At 38.3% G+C, this 19,791-nt stretch overlaps 1 long non-coding RNA gene across 4 annotated transcripts in view; it reads right to left on the bottom strand.

Moving 5' to 3' along the window:
• Window positions 1-19,791, bottom strand: part of LOC144045329 (uncharacterized) — a 116,304-nt gene that overhangs the window by 37,130 nt on the left and 59,383 nt on the right. For all 4 annotated transcript variants that reach the window (XR_013291680.1, XR_013291674.1, XR_013291686.1 and 1 more), the window contains one exon: window positions 15,585-15,692. This is a non-coding gene — a long non-coding RNA (uncharacterized LOC144045329). The remainder of the gene's footprint in view (window positions 1-15,584; window positions 15,693-19,791) is intronic.

Raw genomic sequence — 19,791 nt, 5'->3', positions numbered from 1 at the left:
TCTAGTCGCCGCTCTAGCCATAAATTAAGAAAGAATCAGAAAGAAACTCATCATCAAGCAAGGGAGCAGCACAAGAACACAACGTCTTTAAAAGTATATTTCCGCGGCTCCCCTCCTCTCTCGCCATCTCCTGCTCTGAGCTTCCCATATGGCCCCGCACCCTCCTGACAAGCCCGTGGCTAAAGTCCATCCATCATTCCAGCGAACGCGCAGACTTGTTATCAGCTCAGGCGGGCGCTGGGGAGAACCGAAACGAGAGCCTGGGATGGGAATAACAGATTCCAGGCAAATTGCCCCGGCCTACCGCCTCCGACTATTTTGTCACACACCGGAGCGTCATTTGGCTGCGGGATGTTTTATTTTGGATTTTTTTTTTTCTCGACCTACAGTGATTGCAATGACAGATTGAAGAATCCGACGGCGGAGATGGAAATGTGCTCGGTTCATGTTGTGGCAGTGCGGGGACTAGGATGCAGCTCGTCCTGGAGGGGGAGATACAAGCATGCAGAAACACTTCACACAGCAGCAAGGAAAAAAAAAAAAAAAAAAAAAGATGACAGACGTGAGCTACACCTCAGCGGGATACAGACGGAATATTAACACTCCTGCCTCACACTCGTAATCATAACAGTGCAAGTGGACGTACGCGGTCCTGCTAAAGTACGTTTATAGAACGTCTCCGGTGATTTATTGGAAAAGGAAGGAGAAGAAACGTCCCAAAAAACCACCAAAAAATATCACCTCGCTTCTCATACAGTAGAAAAATAAACACGGCTCTTAAGGCCAGATGCTGCCTGACTTCACCATGTTTAGCATTGCCAGGATAAGCACAGACAGTTTACATTCGCAAAAGGAAGTTCCAGCCTGTCACAGAATTGAAAAAAAAAAGTATTTCAAAAAGGCTGCATCATTTTCAATTTGAAGGAAAATAGTCATGTATTAAAGCAGAAGTGCAAGGATCACATTGTTTTCTAGTCAGCACTCGAGCCGTACATTACAAAAACGGAACAATTAATTATGACTGATTATACTTAAAAAAAATTGTCAAAATAAGCCTCACTGTTTCCCCAAAGTTTTCTAGTCGCCACTCGAGGCTTAAAATTTTAATTAAAAAATTAAACATGAGTGGCAGTCATGGAAGCAAGAATTAGTGAGGTAGGTTAAAATAAACCTCATTCTTCCTCCATACATTTCTAGTGGCCATCAATTAAGAAGGAATCAGAAATCCAATGTAAGAGATGAAAATTTGACTATAAGAACATAATATTTCTCGTCCAAATAAGCCTCCTGTTTCGCCCCTTGTTTTCTAGTCAACCACTCAAGCCATACATTAAGACAGAGAGCAAGACAAGTGAACATCCTTAAAAAATAAAAGCTCTATATAGCGTGTCAAAATTAACCTACTGTTTTCTCCATAGTTTTCTAGTCGGCACTCGAGGCATAAATTATGAAGGAATCAAAAATTCAAGGTCTATAAATAATCTTCCTTTTTCTACGTAGTTTTCTCGTCACCACTTTGAGCCATACATTAAGGAGTCAGAGATGAAATGTGATTTATAATACCTGAAAAAATAAGAGCTGTGTATAGCAGGGCAAACTTGGCTTACTGTTTGTTTCCAAATGGTTTTCTAGTCGGCACTTAACTCTTTGACTGCCAAAAACGTTAAATAACGTTTAGTAAAATCCTATGGAGGAGTGCCAAAGACGTTAAAAGACGTTTGTTTTAAAACAGAGGTGAAACTAACTATTTTCTATTGTTGATTACTGAAAAACGGAATAAGGTAAAAACAAACTTTTTTTTCTGATGAAAGATGAGAGTCCAATCTTTCATTTGGTAGTATGTGTGTTTTCATAGTCCAAACACATAATTTTCTATGGACCTTGAAAGATCAGTCAAAATGCTTAAAATCGGCTGGCACTGGCGACAACCCGTTTCTGAAAACGTCTGGCAGTCAAAGAGTTAAGGCATACATTGTGACACAATCAGAAACTCAAGATGGTTGACAATCCTCAAAATACAAGAATAGTGTACTTTATGTTAAAATGAGCTTACTTTTCCTCCATAGTTTTCTAGTCATCACTCGGGCCATGAAATAGGAAGGAATCAGACATTGCTTAAAACCATAGAAAACAGAATATTGCAAGTCAAAATAATCCACCATTCTTTTCTAGATGCCGCTCGAGCCATAAATTAAAATGAAATCCATCAAACCAAATTCCAAACTAATCATGCACAAAAACATGATCTCTAGTACTTTTTTTTTTCCAGCTCCAGAAATGCAGTTACATGACATGGCCACCTTTGCTTCAGGTTGCAAACTAAGAATGATGAGATAATGGATTGTGATCTGCAGGGTGATAAACGCACTTTATACTTCTTAATAAGTGTAAAATGAGACCGGCCTGCTATTGAGGGTGGCCTCGCTGGTGCCAGAATTCCTTGCGGAGGGACATGTAGCCACCGTTGCACTCGTGCTGCCACGGCGGTCGCACACAATTGGTCAACTGGCTGGTGCGCCATGGAGTAACATGAAACCCCATTAACAATCATCATATTTATTTATGAGGCTGCTACGTATTGTTGCTCACACTTCCTTACTTACAGCGGACACATGATCCTTGTCGAAGGCTTCCTGGGAGGACGAGGAGCCGACTTCCTTGTACACTCGCTGATAGCATGAATTATTAAGAAGGTGTAAGGAAAACCTAATTAGATGATGTGGCTTGTTATGAGCTCCCACCTTGTGGAACCTTACAGGATGCAGTGAAGTGGTTCACATTTTTCAAATTCCCTTTTATTGTCATTGCATTTTGATTGCATTTTGGAATAGATTTTTGTTGTTGTTGAATATGATTTTAGATTTTTAAATCGTTTATTCTAAAAATTTATAGAGGCCATACATTTTAAACAATTTTTTTTAATTAAATTAAATTTGTTAATTTTATGTTTATATATTTGTATGTCATTAAAAAATATTATTAATTTCCAGAATGAAATTGTTACGTGTGTGCCATCGAGCTATAATTTTTAAATGTTTATTTTGCTGTTAATTAAAAATGTTTTTTATGCTATGTTCAATTTAATATGCTTTTTTTTGTCAATGTTTATTTTTGTATTGCTATTTCTGTACATACATAATGTTTTATTCGTTACACGTTCATTCATATTTTTCAATTGTAATTTTATTATTGCATTTTAAAATAATTGTGTTTTATTGTTTTTATTTTCATACGAGACTGTTTGGCCAATTTTTTTTTTTGGGGTGACAGCCGCAACAAACATTCCCACCTGGGCCTCAGAGCAGCAATTTGGAATCATTTATTTAATCAAACAATATTGGAACAGTAGCACGTAGACAAACAAAATAAATACGCAATGGCATATGTTCTTTATCATCTGCGAAAAAACACTTATATTACTGCAGCTAACTGAGCTGAATTGTGTCTTCTTTGTGTACTGTATATGCCAATCTCGTTAGTATACTGCCCCCAAATGGCCAAGGAATCACACAATCACAATGAATTGTAATGCACAAAACTGTTTAATTCTTTAAATTATACTTAATGATGTTATTAGTATATATATATATATATATATATATATTTTTTTTTACTTATTTTTGGGGTGGCTAGAACGGATTCATAGCATTTCCATTCATTTCAATGGGAAAAGATGATTTGAGATCTCTTGAAACTCTGCCTACATTGCGATGGGATCCATGTAAATAGTCACACAGCCTATGGCTGAGTGAGGCCACTGTTGTGGTCAGAGCTGTCTCTCACGTGTCATGTCGGATGATGTGGTGGGGGCGGGGGTGGGGGTGGGGATGGTGACGTGTTGGTTGTTTTTGATGTAAGGGGGGGGGGGGGGGTCTTTTTGTAACCTCTTAAAGGCTTGTGGGGGATGAGTCAGGAGGGGAGAAAGGGGGAATGCTCAACCGCAGTGTTGAGCCTCTAGTCCATCAAAGTCGCCGGCCAAATAGACAATTGGGTGACACGGTTTCAACAATATACACATAGAAAATGCATTTACTTAACATTTGAAATAAATCAAGCAAGTTGCATGTTCAAACTTTTGTAAACTAAAGTTTACATAATAAAAGCAAGTACACTTGTCACAACTGATGCCAGACATCACCTTCCAGCATTTTTTATCAATATCAGTAGGCGGCCATTTTGCCACTTCCTGTCGAGTGAAAATGACAACACATTTAAATGCTCAGGTCTCAGTTAACAACCAATCACAACGCAGCATTCAGAAAACAGGTGAGATGCGATTGGTTGTTGCCTGAGCCCTGAGCAAAATTGAGGTCATCTTCAGTCGACAGCAAGTGGCAAAATGGACCCCCCCCCCGAGATGGATATAAATGGCTGGATTTTGCTTGATAAATCATTTTCCTCATAGTCATATTAATCAGAGTGTCATGTTTAGACCAGTGAGGTCACATATAACATATTATTGTCAAGAAATGTTTAAGGTTGACTTACGCCTTAATTTGACATTTTATAGGTATTAAATACGCTCTATTAAGATGACCAAAATGTTGGGAGTAGTGCTTATGGCAGACTTTTTGAAAGTAACAACAAAAATTAAAATCTAACGATCTGATGTGAATTTCGTACAACTATTCAGGCGAGTCTTGGGAACCAAAGTGGGCCTATTTCCAGAGCAGGTGGTCTTCCTCAGCCGTCATCTGGATGATGCCGAGATAACCTTCGCTATTTTACAAGGCCCCAACTTTGTTTAGACAACCCCTCCAAAAGCCAAAAGGCACTCCTCGCAGCTGTCACTCTAAATGGACTTTGGGAAAACGGAAAATCAAGGCAAATTCCTCCCAAAACCAAAGAGAAAACTGTCGGGGCTAGAGTCAATAAATAAATGACGGTACCACTTTGCATAGCACAAAAGAAGGGGCGTCATGTGGACATTCGTGGTTGTGCATAGGAATGAGCTTCCTGTTTGAAAATACAAATAATCACTGCATTCACACGTTGGGAATATGACGGGAAGTTACTTAGCTCGTATGGCAACTGACACACCGCGTTTTCCTCAGTCATCTTGCCGGAATATAAACATTCACTCAAAACACCAATCACAATTTCCAGCATGATATCATTTAGCCAGATGCTCCTCGGCATTTGTGCGCGCTCATCATTTTGTGTGAATACAGCCGCTCATTGTGAATTATAATAATTACGATTGGCAACAGTCGAAAAAACGGTCGTAAAGTAAAAGGTCGTTGAACCTGAGTTCAAACGGCCTTTGCATGTTTGTTTTGAAGTGGAATTTATGTGTCATGCAGGATTTATTTATTTTTCATTAGCGTTAGTTTTTATTTTGTTTTTTATGTGATTTTTTTTACTCAGTTTGTTGATGTTTATTATTTTTTATTTTTATTATTTTGAAAATGCCTGGTTTTAGTTTAGTTTTATTTTTTAACATATGGAGTATATGTGAGTGAATGATTTAAAAATAATCAATAAATATTGCATAATAAAGTAAACTAGAGATCCCAAACAACGGTTCAACTTTTCTTCTTCTTTAACTCTTTGACTGCCAAAAACGTTAAATAACGTTTAGTAAAATCCAAAGACGTTAAAAGACGTTTGTTTCAAAACAGAGGTGGAACTAACCATTTTCTATTGTTGATTACTGAAAAACGGAATAAGGTAGAAACAAACTTTTTTTTCTGATGAAAGATGAGAGTCCAATCTTTCATTTGGTAGTATGTGTGTTTCCATAGTCCAAACACATAATTTTCTATGGACCTTGAAAGATCAGTCAAAATGCTTAAAATCGGCTGGCATTGGGGACAACGCGTTTCTGAAAACGTCTGGCAGTCAAAGAGTTAAGGCCATAACATAATTATCAATTGATGAAGATAAAAAATAAAATAAAAAAAAAACAACTATGGACATTTTCGCTATAATTACAGTTAGTTTCACTTTTATTTTAATAATGAAAATGTTTTTCCCGTTTTTATTTTAGTGACAGTATTTTGTTAGTTTTTGTTAACTTTAATACCCCTGATGTCTCGTCAGCGCACCACATCTAAAACAAACCTACAAAGAAAAATGCACCAAAAAAAAAAAAGAAGCTGTTTATGGCCTTGTGGCTTGGAAGCGCGCTCGCTGATGTCATCTGGCGGAATGTCGTTAACGTCTGGGAGAGGGAACGGGAGGGAGATATGACGAAAGGGCCCGTCAAGGATTGGGTTGCCATCCCAAGGAAAAGCTCGGCAGTTCAAAGCAGATAGCGTGTGCGTCTTCCCCCTCGCGCTGTGAGTCATTAGCAACGGTGATGTAAAGCCGCGACGATAGCGCCGTAACCGAGCCGCCGATGACTTCCAGATGTGCCCAACGCATTTTCTCCAGCTATGCAAACAGTTGTGATCAACGAGGAATAGCTGCCGTTATCTGTGTGCGTGGGATAAACGACGTGGAGATCACAATTTAGGATTGAGATTCTATTGTCAGGCTCACACGTAGTGGGGAAGCAAATAATTAAAAAAAGAAAATCTTTAGTCTTGTTCTTTCAAATCAATATTCATTCAGTTTCATTTATTTATTTATTTTAAATCAGTTTTGCACTAAAAGGTGAATTTGTTTTCCCAATATTCTTCTACTGGCAGTTTTTGAAAATAAGGGCAACTAAAAAAACTTATGGAAATAATTAAGCAAAAAAATATATTAATATAACAGATACAACTATAGTATTAAATAAATACTTTAAATCAAACAAATTTAATAAAAGCAGCAGCAGATTGGGAAAAGGTGAACTTTTTTTTTTTTTTTTTTTAAAGAAGCCACATATGTCAAAGAAAATATAAAACAAAACAAAAAAATACATGTAACTTTGCCTAACAAAAGTCCGCTAGCTTGATGCTAACGCATAATGGCAAACCCATAAACACGCTATCAAAACTAGCTCTCAACCTTTAAACAATTTATATTTTTTGGTCACAAATGACAATATAACGATACACACTGGCATATATTCTTTATCCTCTGCGATGAATGATCACTATTATTACAGCTTAGTTGTGACTGCAGGTCTTCTGCTGTGATCAACAAATTTATGTGCAATATGATGATGATTTATGTGTAATAAATCAGAAATTGTTCATTGTAACATAGATTAATTTATCTTGTGTTTGTTAATCCTAATGTTAGTGCTATTTTCCTAATTAAAAAAACATGTGGCGCAAATTTTTGGTAGGGCCTTTTGGGTTACTGGAATGAATTGAAGGCATTTCCATACATTTCAATGGGGAAGGCTAATTTGATCAGTTTGGAAGCCACAACTGCTATTGTTTAAAAACAGATGGCGTTAAAGAAGCAATAAGCATATCAGTGTAATATATTTGGACCCTTGTGTTTGGAATTCCCAATAAATGTGTTGTGAGTGCAGCCTGGAGGGGAACGCTGGAGTAAAGTGGTGTGTGTACGTGGTGAACGGGTGAGGGGGGGTCAAGGGGCGTGGAAGAGAGGCTCATCAATCACCTGGAGGTGACACACAATGAAATCTGACCGCGGCCCGAGATGTTTTAATACAGCATCCATTAGAGCCCTCAAATAAATTGCAATTTGGAAAACAGAACAGAACAGCGGCCAAGTTTTCCTCATCCATCTTGCTGCCGTGTCATGTAATGTAATTGCGTTGTTAATTTATCCAACAAGTTCCTCGCTTCGCCATTTCATCCGCATTGCTTAATTTCCCTGTAGAGTACATTTTCTCTCTTTCTCTCCCTCCCTCGCTCCTCATCCTCCCCGCTAGGCAGAGTAATGTTTCTGCTTAGCATGGCATTAGTCGAAGGGCTAATCAAAGCGCCGGGGTCCGTGACACTTTATCAATGGCTCGGAATGGCCGACCGCCGCGCGGATTGGATCGGAGGCCTCGGCTGCCCACTGACAGCAGCGGATGCTAACGGATCGCATCCATACTATTGACAGACGGTGCAACAACACTGCGAGTGTAGGGAAAGGAGAGGGCAGTGTTTGGAATGAGGAGGGCTGGGCAAACACAACCAACTTGAAAGTGCAAAAACATAGGCTAATGGGTTTTCAGAGCCAGGATGGGGTCAGTGAATGCAACATGTGAGATTAACAAGTGCCACTAATTATTTTCTGAGTAACAATACATTTCTGTAAATTTGAGCGGAAATGACTTTTTGACAAAGTTTTATATTTTTGCGGCATTTTTGTTATTCATGCCATTGTTTTATTTTTTAACTGAAAAATTATATTGTATATATTTTTTAATTTACTGCTGATGCTATAACTTTATTTTTTTAATATATTATGTTTGTTCAATATATATTTTATTATAGTATAATTCTGCACACATTGTATTAGATATTTTATTTATTATTATACTTTTTCAACATCTTGTTATTGCTATTACTGTATATTATTACTAGTAGAAGTTTTAGTACTGTGTATATTTTACACATACAGTACATTTCATTTCTTGCTTCTTTGTCTTACACACATTTGATTACTTTTGAATATTAGTAAATATTGGTTTTTTTCTAAATATTTTTATTTTAAAACATTTTTTATACTGTGATTTATACTTTGATTCACACTCTTGTAACGCAAGCCTAATAACATTTATTTAATAATTATTTTTAAAATTGTTGTCTTTTTTTCCCCACAAAGAACATACTGTCATATCACTTGAAAAAAAATACTAATATGCTTGCTGAAAAAAAAAAAAAAAAAAAAAAAGATTATTTTTGTCATGTTTTTCTTAATTTACAAAAAAGTTCAAATATAACTTAGGCACCTATGCTATTAATAATATAATTATGACTTTGAATTATTAAAAATAATAAGAAAAAAAAAATAAAAAAATAATAAAATAAAAATAATTATGAAAAAAGCATGTTTTTTTTTTATACATCTGTTTACAACCTTTAACTTCCCCCCCCTCTATTTTATTATTTTACTCATTTGTGTGAGAAAATATTAAAGAAAACATTGATCAAAAGCATCAGGGTAAACCTTGGATTTCCGCCCACCCTGTCACCTGACCAAGGCTCTCTCCGGGGTTGGGGCGGAGCAGACTTGAAGGTGATAGCGGCGAGAGTGTGGCGTCAGGCCCGGGAGGGCCGAGGAGAACAAGAAACCTGACGTGATCAAAGGATGACAGGGAAGAAAAAGGAGGAGAGTCGACCGACACAAAGGATTTTTTCCACAAGTTCCCTTGCGGAAGATTTCTACCGGCTGATCGAGAGAGCAGGGGGGGGCTACGTGGACCCCGCCTCGCAGTCATAGTCCATTTCTGCAACATATGAGTCCATTATTTCTGACACGCGAGGATACTTGACAACCGAAAGTCAGGTAACAGTCAGATGTTTAGTTTGAGATGGAGAGGTAGTGAAGACGAAAGAGAACAATGGGCAAAACAACATCTGCATGATGCACCAATCAAAAGGATTAACTGTGTTTTTATATGGCTCTGACACTGAAAAGAACCAAAGAGGACAAACATTTGCTTACTAATTAGAGTGAGACGTCGCAAAAAACAGCGACTCGAATACTTGCGGTTTTGGAAGTGAGGTAGGGGGCCAATGAGCAAGGGGTTTGCAGCCATAGATAGTTGCCCGCCATCTCACAGCGTACCTGCACAGCAGCAGAGGACGGAATGGCGATAAGGGTAGCCGACGATAGGCATTCGAAACACATCGTCTCATTGCCGTGGAGACGACCTCGTGAGTCCTGACAATGTTGCGAAGTACATTTTATCAAAATGACAATGTATGTACGCGTCTTTGACATCCTTGACAGAAAGGATGGACAGGCATACAATCTTCCACATGTTCCAGGAATCCATCCTATACCTGCAAACGATCCATCTGGACAAGCAGGATCCCCTTTTTCTGTTCTCAAATGTTTTTGTCCTGTTTTTGTTCATTAAGGAAGCTAGGTTTTGTAAATGTATTTTGGTTTCATTATGTCTTTTTATTTTTATTTTTTAGGGTTAGATACAGGTTAGATGTGTTTGGTTTGTTATTTTGGTCCCGAAAGAGGGCTTCATTGTAAATCAGTATATTTTATTATTATGTTTTTTCTATGTGTGTATGGTAGTAAACCACGTTTGACTTGGTTACAGCATTACCACGTGGTCACGTTTTGTGTTTTTGCTGCGCCTGCCTACCCCTAACCTAGGCTAACATAAATCCCAGCATAGATTTCATTCAACCAACGTGACAATGACCACAGTCATACTGTAGAACAATGTTGTAATAATAAAAAGATGAACAGAATGTACACCTAAGTAAACTAAGTTATAAATAACTTCTCATTATTTTGCTATGGGAATAATGGAGATTAATCGCAAATAACTAACTCAGTTTGGAGAGTTACTCAAAGTGGTGAAACATGAATACAAGGTTATGCATAATGTTCTGACATTAGTTGAAAAATGTGCCTTTGATTTGAAAAATGGCTCACAAATGTATCAATGAATCTTTCCGTGTGCTCTGCAGTTAATATCCTTAAAGACTCCAGCCAGGACGTCTTGTAACTTCTTGACAAATGAGTTAAATAAGTATAGAAAGTAAGTTTCAAGCACAGACCGCACACAGACGGATTTATTTCGGAGGTATTATCTGACGCTACGATGCGGATTTGCCGGAGATGAATGTCAACAATTGGCTTTAAAATGCGCTTCCTTACCTCATGCGTTGATCTCGCACAGCTGTAACATGTAAAAGGCAATCATAGATTCATTTTTTTTTACCATTTCTTACACGATGCCACACATATCGTTTTGTGACTCACACCAAATATACAAACAGTCTGTTTACAATATGCATTTATTAAAGCAAGTGACAATTGCTGTAAAAAAATTTAAACTAAATAAATAAACAAGCTCATTTAAAGATGAAAAAGTCAGAGGCACACAACACTGTGGAGCAACCACATTAGAGGCCAAATGATATCCGCTAAACTGCCAGATAACCAATATTAGCTGAACTATTAACACAAGAACATTGAAATATTCTGAATATTTTCTGTGCATGAATGTAAATTTTTATAATACTTAAAATATTCAAGCCAAAGAAGCAGAACTCCACTAAATTAAAAAATAAGGTACCGATAGTTTAATTAGTATCACTATAAAGTCTAATTGTCTTATAATTGTCTTATTTTAGACAAAAAAATTGGGTTATTTTGTTCAAAACAACCCGGAAAGTTGGGTCAAATTGACCCAAATAGTGGGTTGGTCCAATTTTTTCACAAAAAGGGGCAATTTCTCAGCCAGCAGCTTTAAGAGTTTAGCTGAATCCGTCGAAAAAGAAAACATTTTTCATGACGGCAAAAAAAATATTTATTTATCCACTATTCGAGGAAGTACAGTTCGTTTTTTTGAGAGCTGGACCTTGAACCTCACAGAGAGAGCAACCTTCGCCCTTTTCCTCTTCTCATATTCCCATCCTTATAAGAAGTGAGGAAAATGACATCTCAGGAGGAAGAACTTTTTGTAAGAGATTCTACCTTCTCACGAGGGGGTGGTCGGTCTTCAGAGCGTGAACCCTCAGCTAAGCACGACTGAAAGGCCAAACAAGCACTTGCACGTCCGTCGTCATCCTGACAGGTGAATTGAAACATTGACAGGACTGAAATCTAACTTCACCTCTTACGCCCTTGTTCAGGCCCGAGGGTGTCCAAGGTGGAAAGTGAGGAGATGAATTAGTAACCGTGTTTTTGCTGTCAACAACGTGGACCAATAACATTAGAAAATGTTAACATAAAGGACTGCATCTGTTTGTTTTTAAGATTAATGCGAGGTAAAAAAAAAAAAAATAAATTCTCACCTGGAACAAATGTGTCGTTTTGTAATTTAGCAACCCAGATTGCAATTCTAAACATTGCAATTCCTCAACCTACACCTTCAAATTAATTTTCCTTGTGAGGAGAAGCCAAACACAACGAAACCAGTGAATGCTTTGGAAACCAAACGGTCCACAAGGGATCACGGTGGAACTTTACAAAAGGGTAAACAAACATTTAAGGCCCAAACTTGACATTTAGTGTCCTTATCCAGAGGGAAATCATCTGGCTTCAAGGTGTATCAAATGTCCGCCAACCTTTAAAATGAGGAGAGGAATGCACTTCTAATTGAATTTGCAATCAACTTGGGTTTCAGCCATGGTGAGTCTAAACTAATTTTATCCTTTGCAATTTGTTCCTTGAGAGAAATAAAACATTTCAATAGAAACTCCTGTGAAAAATCTATCAAATGTATTGACAGTTTATTATTATTTTTTTTTTTTTACAGGCGCATGTTTCGATCCTTTTGCAGCATACTCAACGAGCCTTATTTTTAACCATCACCCTTTCACGGCCTCCTAAATCTTTGTGAGGGAGACTACAGGCTGGTAAAATGGTTATGACCTCTTTATCTCTTTTATGGACTCCTTGGCCATCTCATATGGAGGGGTGGGAAAATCAATGTAATTTTAAAGTAAAACAAAATCAATGGCATCTCCAATACGTTGCCAAATGACAGGGACTGTTCATCTCGTCAATCCTTTATTAGAGTGGCGATGGCGTGGAATTAATGCAGGTCTGAATATGAGGATGGAAATCAGAGAAACTTCTGATATGACATCGATGGATATTTTACAAAGGGTAATAAAAACACAAGACAAGAAATGAGTGATATTGAATGATATCTGAAAATGTCGGTATAATTGATGAACAACAACAAAAACATCTTTAAAAAAAGATTAAGATTCAATATTTCCATAAAAAAACAGAGGGGTGGTTAAATAGCGAAAAAACAAATGCATTAAATATTAAAATAAATTTGCATAAATAAAAAAAAAAATCTGTAAAAGCACAATTACTTTGTTTAATTGTTACTTAGAAAGCGTCTTGACTGATTGCTATCATTTATTTTGTGTTGACTTTTTTTCAGTTATTTTGTGTGTGTTGAATCGGCGGGGAAGATCTTATAATTTTTTCTTCTTTGTGTCCCTTTTCATTTCTTTTAAGATTTTTTTTTTTTTTAATTGAATTGTGACTGCATCATATTGTTGAAAGTGTATTTTTGCCTCACCGCTAGTTTGAACCAATACAAACCATATTATTCCATTTCAGTCCAACTCATATAGATTCTAGAAGGTTTTTTTTTAGATTCGAATTCTAAATCACAGCTTCAAAGAGACCACTTTATCATTTATCAACGCAACTTTATTCATTATCATTAGTATCATCCATAAGACTAGTAAAGCAATATTACAAACATCCATAATCACTATTCTTCCTCTTAGAACTCGTAATAATCCACAAAGTGACCATCCAAGTACTTCTACAGTCCGAATTCCCTCAGAAGGGACACTCAGCCTGGGAGAGGAAGGGATTAATGAGATAGATTTATCTTTTTTTTTTTCTGGCATGACACACACATACACACACACACACTATTGTTTTGTCTATATACATCCTATAGTGCCTTGGGAGAGTGCCGCTTCATTGAGTTCTATAGATCAGTGCGGCCAACTGTATTTCCCCATAGACAAAAACCCACATATTTCCTCACACATATTTAAGAAATAAATATTATTAGTGAATATGTGACAAATATTTTTGACCTATTAACACAATACAAACTGATTATTCTGAATATGAATTTATATATTTGTTCTAATTGATTACAACCATTAATATATCAAAAGCATGTTATGAAACAAGTACAACCCGGAGCCACTAATATAAATGGATAGACATTTATGTAGTCCTTAGGAGAGCCGTTAAAATAGGGCAAGAGTCAATAATTACTTACATGTTCTTTTTTGCCCAATGCAATCTTTTTTTAAGTTCACGTCTCTGGGAAATTGTTTTCCCGCACAGCCTTGAGGTCTGATGTAAATTAGTCAAGAATTTACATTACAAACGGGCTTGTGAATATATAGAGAATGGGTTACACATTTATAACCATTAATTGGTTATAAAACACAGTACTTTGTAGAATTTCAGATTAGAACATCAATGAAGAAGATTTAAATATGTACAGCTAGCCAGTCAACGGTTAGCTTGAGAAGCTAATGTAGCAGTCTACATCTTCACTCAGTGTTGCTTTATGCCAAACAGTGCAACGACTCAAGTGCATGGCACCACTCACAGAAGATGTCAATTTATTTGTTCACAATTACAGCTAGCCAGTTAATGACTAGCTAGCGGCTAACATAGCAGTCTACATTTCCACTTGGTCCTCCATTTTGTCAAACAGCACAGACAGATGAGACTCAAATTAACTACAACCTGTCACAGAAGATCAAATTCAAAGTTGTTCATTCACAAAAAGTTGACAGCTAACATGTTTGTTAGCTAGAAGCTAACTTAGCAGTCTACATCTCGCAGCGCTCCGTTTTGTCCAGCGACACAAACAGATGTGACTCAAATGCACAAGACCAGTTGCAGAAGTTCGGCGTAAAATTCATTTGTTTATAGACATTGGGCTACTACCCATTTAATGGCTAGTGGCTAGTGTGAGATGCTAACCACAAACAGATGTGACTCAAATGCATGGCACCATTCACAGAATGTCCAAAATATTTTGTTCACATAAAATGAACAGCTAGCCAGAGCGGCTAGTCAGCTGGCGGCTATTGTTTGCTAACCTAACATGGCGGTTCACTTCTTCACTCTACTTCTTCTTGTGAAACATTACAAACAGATGAAGTCAAATGCAGCACACCAGTTACAGAAGATACAAATTAACAACATTTGTTTGGTAAGCTAGTGGCTTGTGTAAAAAGCTAACTGTGTCTCTACTCAGTGTCCCTTGCCGAACGGCAGAAACAGATGTGACTCAAATGCATTAATCCAGTCACGAGTTCAAAAAAATACATCATTGGCTCACAAAAAATTGACAGCAAATATATTCAAATTCAAAATAGTACAACTTTTGTGTGTCATTGTTATACAAAGGTGCCACTGTTTGAAAATAGACACTAAGACGTTCCCGACGTAAGAGACATTCCCTGTTCAGGCACATCTCCCCAGCACCTGTTTGAATAGTCAGCTGCTAAAAATGAGAGGACACCCTGTAATTACACAGGGAATGAATCATACACACACACACACACACACACTTCCTCTGCATTGCATTCCGTCCTGGGTGGCAACCACCCGGTGACCCCGGAGACAAGAAGGTGTGCTGCTAACAGGTGAGGATGCAGCTTTCAGCGCGCCACTGATCAAGTTTCTACAGAATCCTGGTGAGTGGCAATGTTCCACATTCAAAGTGCCCCCCCCCCCCCCAAATCGTAACAGGCCAGAACAAATCAGGCACTAATCCCAGAGTCCTTGACCTCCCGCTGTTAATGGTCCCTGTTTTCAGAACACGGCGAGAGAATCACCAGCTTGTATTCCAATATTTTCTCACAAGAATTTAGCATTGCGTGATACAAAAATCTCAAGTACGTTGTTGTTTTTTCCTAGCACAAGTGAATAAAACGTACAAAATATTCATCAAAACACTACACTAAACACAGGAATATTTTTCACACTTGGATTGTGTTTTAAGATATTTTGGGAAATACCAGATTGCGAATGACTTGGCTCACCTGCTTTCTGGGGTTGTGTCACGTGAGGTTTGCAAGCTGAGCTCATGGGAAATGTGACCGCAATTTCAATGGACAGCAGGTGGCAGGAGAGGACAAAATTGCAGGCCCCTGGGAAGGATAAAAATATGTTTTTTTTCCCCCCCGGCTTAATTATAATATTAGTTTAGACTAGACAGGGTTTAGACTTGTTGTGGCACAAAGGACATAAAGCAAATACATATTTTTTAAATTAATATTATTATTTGATTTCCACTTTAATGTTGCACACAAACAAAATCACCAAAAAATCAAATAAGCTTCTACATTCTTTTTATTTTTTTTAATTTTTTTATTATTTTTTTATTTTTTCGGGGAGAGCTCAGTATTGATCATTAGACATGTCATCATCATTGTTCTCCCTTTTTTTTTTTTTTTGTATGTGTGTGTGTGTGTGTGTGTGTGTGTGTGTGTGTGTGTGTGTGCGTGTGTGCGTGCGTGCGTGCGTGTAAAAAAAAAAAAAAGAATCGTGGGGCCGCCTCGCTTCTCTACATTCTTACACAACTTTGAAGTTAAACATTTTTTTCCTGGAAAATATACTTTAAAAAAGTAATATCTGTAATATCACAAAATTAAAACACACACACACACAAAAAAAAACTTAAAAAATTGAAATTAAATTGAAAATACTTTGTTTGTGGGGAAAAAATGTGAAAAAGCCTCAAAAATCAGAATTTCAGAATTTAGTCGAATAGGAAAAAGTTGCACAAAACTTGGGTGATGGGCTAAGAGATGAGCAAAGTTCAGTAATTCACCCCAAAAAAATCTGAAGAAATCCCCCTCTAAAGTCATCCATCTGCTAAAACCGTTTATCCCCCATGAAAGAAAGAAAAATCCATAAAAATATGCTTCCATTTATATTTATATTTCATCTTTATTTATGCAGGCAAGGCAATTTGAGAACAGATTCTCATTGGCAATGCCGAGCAGGGAGCCGAGGTGAATTATACAGTAGTTCAGCGGGACTGAGTGAGACTCCCCGCAGGAAGCTTCCTTTTTCATGGTAAAACCAAAAGGCATTGTAACATGTGACTTGCAGTCTTCTGCTATCAGCAGGTTAATTAACTGTGGAAAGCGCTCACCGCAAACCCCTAAATCACTCATTCAGCGCTTTGTCACGAGCCGCCAACTTAAGCGCCTTGACGAGGGGGGTTCTGCACGACACTCACGTTTGGATCTTTAGCTACCGGGGAACGTACCCCTCGGGTGTCACTATAAATGTGCTCGTATCGCTGCGGTGGCAGCGTGCGTCCTAATCTGTCCATTCAGATGCGAGGACAACAAGTGGATTGTGTGGTGCAGTCTTGGATGTTATTATTTTTGCTGGAGGAGGCCCAATGCCACCCACTCTGCACGCCATCTCCTCCTTTGTCTCACCTAAATTCCACAGCAGCTTACAGTAGATGTCAGAAGCTATATTTACACCCGTTGTCACCACTGTGAGGAATTCCCAGCATTCGGTGGCGAAGGGGGCACAGGGACGCCTCCACACGGAGACCATCTTTTTCATTTGTGTGCAGCTTTAAGGGTTGGGCTTCATTTTGTCACTTGAAAGGGATACTTGACTACTCATTGAGCCATTTTCAGCAGTAAAAAGTTTTGTCCATAATTAATGTGATAACTCCAACATTTTTCATGTTCAATTAATATCTTTAAAAACAATTTTTTTTCATTTGGTGTCGACTGAAGATGACATCACCTATGCTGAGGACACTGATCTGTATATATTACTGGAGAGGCCCTACACGCAGATGCAAGCCGTTGAAGCCACAGGGCGGCCATCTTACTCCTCCCATCTACTGTATAAACTAAACGTATATGTACAGATTAGACATATACAGCGCGTAGGGCCAGGGGGCAGGTGTGTGGGGGATTGTAGCGGGGTGGTCACTATTTTTTTTTAACTAGTGGACGGTATGTGCTGCTTTGAAGACCCCCTTTTTCTTTTATCGCTCAGTTCCTTAGATCCCAATATTTGATTAGGCAGAGGCATCTTTTGTTGAATAAAAAAAGAAGAAAGAAAACATCATTAACTCATTTGCTCACAAAAACGTCTAAACATGTTTAAATATTGACATGGTCCCAAAAACGTACTTATACGTTTTTATAATCTTTTAAAAAAATAAAAATATTTTTTATGCAAGAGCGTACAGAAGGCTTTGATGCAGCCTCTAACCTGAAGAGATCACTTAAAGCAATGGTAGTTATTACCAAAAAAAGGCCAGCAGGTAGCAGCAGAGTATAAGAGATCAGCCAGGGACATGTCGCAACAAGCTCTTTTCCCCAGTGTTTTTAACGGGTTTGCGAATAATGATGAAAATGAGCTATATTCTAATGCTAATTGCTGCAAAATGGAAACTGATAAAAAAAAAACAACGTTTTTTCCTGATGAAAGAAGAGACTCAAATCTCTCTTTTGGTAGGTTCTATGTTTTTATAGAAACAAAACACAATATTCTCTGGTCAAAATCCAGTCAAGCGAAGGGGGTTGCTTCAGTGAAAATGGCTGGGAGTGAAGGAGTTAAGCATATAATTTATACATGTATTTAAGTCAAGTTGTAAAATGTCCTCTTGTTTACGTTTAACAAATGTAAAACGTCATAGATCACACGGTTTCTACTAAGTACTGTCTCAAATCTTCTCCAATTTCCATACTGTAAATGTATAGGATCGTAGGTCAAGAAACGTTTCTTGGGAGGCGTAATATGGCGGCTTCTAAAATCTTGGCCTATCGGCAATACAGATCAGTGGCCGAGGAAGTAGATAACGACCAATCATGCAGCAAACTGAGCCACGATTGGTCGTTACCTACCTTACCGTAACAAAATATTAACTTTTTACTGTTAAAAATGGCTGAATGAGTTAAGCATCATTTGAAGGAGTATTGATGGACAAACTGTTCACTTCTAAATCAAAGCACCACTGTACTAAAAAAATCATATTAAAAACGCTCAAGTTCCCTTTCATAACATTATCCAGATTGCAAACAAGTTGAACCCCCCCCCCCCCCCCCCACAAGCTTTACAACGCTCTTATTCCCGACGAATATCACCTCCATAAATCACCTCCCTTTTTTCTAAATCATCTCATAAACTTGTTTTTTCTTTCACCACGCTCATCAGCATTTCTTTGTTTAACATTTATGTTTATTGATAAATGAAGATGGCCTTAAATAATGCAGAGCAAAACATTAGCCGCGAGCGAAGAGATATTAATAATTGATGGGGTACTACGGGGGAGGGGGCTGATGGGGGGGGGGGAGGGGGGTACACTGGGAATAGATAATATTAGCTTAATGCAAGCCGGTGTGAACGGGCCAAGTGTAATGGGCCCCGCCGCCTTTAACGGATGATAGTTATTGTGGTCTGAAAGTTGGGGAGAGAGAAAAAAAAAAAAAGAGGATGGTGGTGGCGGGGGGTTATGGAGGGAGGGGGTCATAGATTTGGCTCATAGGAGCTGACAGTGCAAATAGTGTTTTTAATAGCAGCAGCTTGACACATTCTGCAGAGAGGCCCTATAATGGTCAGCTCTGTGCTTAGCGTAAAGGGAGAAAAATGGCCCGCCGCTATTAAAACGAAACTGGAGACGGTCCTCGCTCTTACTTTGTTGTTTTCTCCCCCCCCCCCCCCCCCCCTCAACTACGCCGCCCCATCACTCATTTTGATCCCCTCCTGTCCATTTCCTGCCTGCAGTCTCACTTGACCCACACGCACACACGAACATGTGAACACATTGCGCATGCTGGCTCATATAAGGGACCCTGATCTATAACCTGAAGTTGAAGGGGGGGGGGGGGGGGGGGGGTGCGATGGGGGGCTCATTTTACACAGTGACCGAGGACACAGCGGATATCAGCGGGTCACTTATTATGACATTGTCTCACCCGCAAGCAACAGTGAAATTTAGGAGGTGATTATACAAAAATTGAAGATCTACTTTATGGTAGATTCACGAGAGACTGATTGAGGTCACTGTAGGTGTGTAATAGAACAAAAGTACTCAAACAATCCCACTAAGCATCCAACGTCCGTTCGACCTCCAGATCATGTCGGCCGGTTGTGAACCATATTTCTACGTCCATATGACCGCCAAAACAGGCATATGGCTTTAAAAGAAATAAACCGATAGTAACAAACTGGATTGGTACGCTGTTTTTAATTCTTTATTGAGCA

The sequence above is a fragment of the Vanacampus margaritifer genome, chromosome 1 (assembly GCF_051991255.1).
Source record: "Vanacampus margaritifer isolate UIUO_Vmar chromosome 1, RoL_Vmar_1.0, whole genome shotgun sequence".
NCBI classification, from domain to species: domain Eukaryota; kingdom Metazoa; phylum Chordata; class Actinopteri; order Syngnathiformes; family Syngnathidae; genus Vanacampus; species Vanacampus margaritifer.
This window is presented reverse-complemented; position numbering and strand designations above follow the sequence as displayed.